The sequence below is a fragment of the Octopus sinensis genome, linkage group LG20 (assembly GCF_006345805.1).
Source record: "Octopus sinensis linkage group LG20, ASM634580v1, whole genome shotgun sequence".
Classification (NCBI taxonomy): Eukaryota; Metazoa; Mollusca; class Cephalopoda; order Octopoda; family Octopodidae; genus Octopus; species Octopus sinensis.
In genome coordinates this window covers 31,289,245-31,294,244 of record NC_043016.1, presented here as the reverse complement: position 1 = coordinate 31,294,244, position 5,000 = coordinate 31,289,245, and the positions used below count along the sequence as shown (strand labels likewise).

General features: G+C 36.8%; 1 protein-coding gene across 5 annotated transcripts in view; it reads left to right on the top strand.

Annotated features, from left to right (window-relative positions):
• Nucleotides 1–1,422: 1,422 nt before the first annotated feature.
• The window catches only part of LOC115222556 (E3 ubiquitin-protein ligase HECTD1), an 83,915-nt gene continuing 80,337 nt past the window's right edge, over nucleotides 1,423–5,000 (top strand). For 4 of the 5 annotated variants that reach the window (XM_029792827.2, XM_029792825.2, XM_036511541.1 and 1 more), the window contains exon 1: nucleotides 1,423–1,833. The gene's annotated coding sequence lies outside the window, so the exon portion shown is untranslated. The remainder of the gene's footprint in view (nucleotides 1,834–5,000) is intronic. The other variant, XM_029792822.2, reaches the window with a different exon arrangement.

Genomic DNA, 5,000 nt, shown 5'->3' with positions numbered 1-5,000 from the left:
AATTTTCTCAAGAAAGCCAAGAGAAAAAAATGTTTTATTTTGACACATTCTACCAGTATACGAAGTTTTAAAGTGTTTAGTTAACTAGAAATGTCTGCCGTTCTACTCTAGGCACAAGGCCGGAAATTTTGGGGAAGGGGACCAGTCGATTAGATTGAACCCAGTACGCAACTGGTACTTAATTTATCGACCCCCAAAAGGATGAAAGGCAAAGTCGACCTCGGTGGAATTTGAACTCAGAACGTAAAGACAGACGAAATACCTGTTTCTTTATTACCCACAAGGGGCTAAACATAGAGAGGACAAACAAGGACAGACATAGGTATTAAGTCGATTACATCGGCCCCAGTGCGTAACTGGTACTTATTTAATCGACCCCGAAAGGATGAAAAGCAAAGTCGACCTCGGCGGAATTTGAACTCAGAACGTAACGGCAGACGAAATACCGCTAAACATTTCGCCCGGCGTGCTAACGTTTCTTATTTCTTTATTGCCCACAAGAGGCTAAACATAGAGGGGACAAACAAGGACAGACATAGGTATTAAGTCGATTACATCGACCCCAGTGCGTAACTGGTACTTAATTTATCGACCCCGAAAGGATGAAAGGCAAAGTTGACCTCGGCGGAATTTGAACTCAGAACGTAACGGCAGACGAAATACAGCTAAGCATTTCGCCCAGCGTGCTAATGTTTCTGCCGGTTCGCCACCTTGGATAATAAGTCTGTACTTTTCCCTTATTTTGCATGTCAATTTTGGAGACCCTGTAATCTTTGGATTATCTCCCCTCCTCAATTGAAGCTGATCTTGATTACCATTTAGCAATTCTAGCTAGAAATAATTTCAATAAATCAGGAACTTTGTATGGTTTTTTTTCTAAATCTGTATTTGTCGATATATTTATGTATATTCTATGAGAAATACAGAGTAACAGTTTGTGACGATTGAGGATACAATATTTTTTCTCGTATCCAATATGTTTTTATTTTATATCTCGTTTACACTCGTTTTCATTTATCTATCTACGCTAATTACACAGAGAAAAAGATAGTAAGCGTGCCTTTGTGTGTGTGTATGTGAGAGAGGGAGAGAGAGAGAAAGAAAGAGAAATTGGAAAAGGAGTAGTGAAGAAGAAAGAGAAATAAATAGTAAGATAAAGGGTGAAAGTGAGAGGGATGATAGAAACGAATGAGGAAGGCTTGAGAGAAAGAGAGAAAAAGAGAGAGTGGGGAGGAGGAGGAGGAAAGAAAGCGTGAAAAGAGTAGCAGAAGACTAGAGACAATGAGAAGGAGAAATAAGATACAGGATGAAAGCAAGAGGGATGTTAAGAGATGGATGCAAGAGTGAGTGTTAGAGGAATAGTTATAGTGAAGGAATAAGAGAAAGATAGAGAGAGAGAGAGAGAGAGAGAAAGAAGTCGTAATAAGTAAGCGTGACAGTACCACTATCTCTCCTCTTAATGAAACATATATATCTATACAGGTGGCGTGCTTATCGTAGCAGAAGCACCAATGTCTCACACTAGTAAGCTGGTTGTGAGTTTTTGTCACAGATCATTTGACGGACCTTTAGTTCTAAAGTGACCTTAGAGCGATTTCTGTTTTCTTCTTTTGTCTTCATTCTTCCCTTTTTATCCCCTCTTCATTTCTCGAGACCCTATTAATTAAATCGTCTCGCCAAGAGGGGGGAAAGAGTGAGGAAGACAGAAAGAGAGAGAGAGATAGGGAGGGAGGGAAAGTGTGTGAATGTGTGCTTGAGCGTGAGAGGGAGAGAAAGAAAGAAAGAGATTGAAGATCAACATCACAAGCAAGAACAGCAGACTGACAACTGTTGGTGAGTAAAAAGGCAATAAAAAAAAATTGTTGCTATTTTTTTTAATTTCGTAAATTGACATTTGTAGAGCAGTAGATTGATTTGCTTTTGTTTTCGTCTTTTTTTTGTTTTATATAACTCATACTTTTATATATATATATATATATATATATATGACGATTTGTCTAATTCCCACACGGAAGACAACACAAACACTACGAGACAATACTGAACGATACGAACCATGTGATCGCTCGATATCCTAGTTACAGTGGTCAAATTTTTCAAATCGTAGCTTACCTTCAGCGAAAGAGAAGGACATGTTGCATAATGAAATCGTATAAATTAAATGCGATTGCAATGGCTGAAATGCTTTCGATAATGGGTTTCTTTGACCAGGGCTAAACCTTGACTGGTGCTAAACAACAATGCACGTTACAAAATTAACCGGAGTCAGTGATCCGAATCAAATCGAAATTCTCTTAGTGAATGATCATATGAATATATACAAAATATATGTGCATGCACCATAAAATGATCGCAATTACAAACCTAGGAAATAAAGCCACATTTGTGAAAAAGTATAACGTATGAAATAAGACTGGGTACAGAATCGTGACTATTTTATTGATTTTTGATGGATAAAAAACAAAGTCTTTATCTTCTATAATTAAGTAAACGGGAAATGTCCTGAATGACTTAACAAAAAAGATAAAAATGTCACTGAATGTTCTTAGAAAAAGAAAACAAAAACCTAGTGGTAATTCTTAACAACTCTGAAATTAAAGGGGAGGTAATCTCGTACTCTCAAGAAATTTATCACTGGAAGCTAATTTACATGCTTTAATTAAATCCAATCTTTGTCAGTAGAAACATGTTTTAGTTTATTAGCCCTCATCAGCATACTTATAACCTAACCAGTATACTTTTAGGGAGTGCTATAATAATTTATATGTATAATCTGTATATGTTTAAAATTTATATGTATAATCTGTATATGTTTAAAATCATCATTACTATAAATAGACTGGTGAAACTGACAAACAATATTTGGTAGCCTTCAATTTTCTGATATCAAATATCATTCTTGTTGACTTTTTCTTTCTTCTCTCTAGAATTGATGAATATGTCATCTAAATAAGTTACACTTTCTCCTTCCCTCCATCCAAATTTGAATCCTTGTATTAAAGTGTTTTTGCTGTTTAGCTGCAGGTTAGCTTTTAATGATTGAGAAGTTATGAGGCCAAAGATGTTCTGTGGCTGTTCTGATTTCTTTGTAAGTTTTTGACAAGATTAAGATTTTTTCCTAACTCTTTTGATGCCAACCTGCTCAAAACTGCACTCGGTAAAACTTCCATTTCAATTTAAATTCCAGACGGGAGGTTAATAATGCCTAAGTTGTTCTACTAAATCCTCCATTATTTTACAAAATTAATTGAAGCAAAAAGCAGTGTATTTCGTTACTAACATAGTAACAGAACAATTAAGATAGTAAGGTGATATTTGAAGGAGACTCGACTAGTATGTACAGTGGTTAGCTTATGTAAAGGCTCCTTTGTTGATTTGTGCATCAGTGTTGCACAGGTAGTGGATAACAGTAAAGTAAATATTAATTAAAACCTCAAACAAATTGCCTTGCACAATTTGAGTAATTTTTCTTTAGATTCTGAGTTAAAATCCCACCAAGACACAGAATCCTTTTAGAACATCAAACAAAATGGTTAATAGTAACTACTTGCAATGACTTACATTCTGAGTTCAAATCCTACTAAGATCAACTTTGTGTGTTGTGCTTTTAACAGGTAGGAGTGGGAAGGAGAAGCTTATAAAATACAGTTCTAATCTAGTATTGGAATTAATTTATAATCCTATGATTGCATTCTAAATATGAATACAATTATAATAATTTATAATCCTGTGATTGTATTCTAGATATGAATGCAATTATAATAATACACAGAGAAAACACTAATGACGTTTTTAGTGAAATTAATCAGGGTCAGTTTGGCCTGTCATTCTTTCCACTTTGGTAAATGATCATTACCAGCATCGCCTTACTGGCATGTGAAAAAACATTCGAGCAAGGTTGTTGCCAGTGCCGCTGGACTGGCTCCTGTGCAGGTGGCAAGTAAAAAACACCATTTGAGCATGGCGTTGCCAGTACTGCCTGACTCAGCCTTGTGCCAGTGGCACGTAAAAGCGCCCACTATCTCGGAGTGGTTGGCGTTAGAAAGGGCATCCAGCTGTAGAAACTCTGCCAGATCAAGATTGGGAGCCTGGTGCAGCCATCTGGTTCACCAGTCCTCAGTCAAATCATCCAATCCATGCTAACATAGAAAGCGGATGTTAAACGATGATGATGATGAATACTTGCCAAGTACTGGAATTCAGTTAACTGCATCCTTGGCAAAAATTTAAAGGCATGAACCTTGTGGTCGAGCAATGTTAATATTACTTATTGAAAAAAAGTGACAACAAGCTGTCAGAATTGTTAGCAAGCCAAACACTTTATATTCCTTTTTGAATCTCAATTTAGGTCTTCCATGGTTTTTTGCATAATTGAGAGTAAAGCTGTTGTCTTGGGAGTTTGTTGTTGTCCAATCAATGTAAATTTCTAGTAATATATATATATTATTATATTGATACCTGCAGTCAGATGTCACAGCTATGACTGTTCATGGCTTTGGCATAACTTGATAAACTTTCTCTATACTGATCGGTTTTTTATTTCAATTTGCCATTTTTTTATGATCAATTCCTTTCTACTTCATGATCCTTTTTGCAATATCTTTAAATCTCAGTCTAGGTCTTCCGTAGTTTCTTTTCCCCTTGCATATATATTTAGAGATATATTGTTTGTTTTTTCTCAAGACATGCCTGGCTCATAAGGGCCAGTTTCCCGGTTTCTTTGGCAGGTTCCCCACCTGGATGGGACGCTGGTCCGTCACAGGTGAGCTGCAAGATGCAGGAGGAAAGAGTGAGAGAAAGTTGTGGCGAAAGTCAGCAGAAGTTTGCCATTACCTTCTGCTGGAGCTGCGTGGACTTAGGTGTTTTGCTCATAAACACACACATTGCCTGGTCTGAGATTTGAACCTGCGATCCCTCGACCACTAGTCTGCTGCTCTAACCACTAGGCCATGTGCCTCCACTAGAGATATATATTTCTTTTCTGTGATATATTTTGTGTA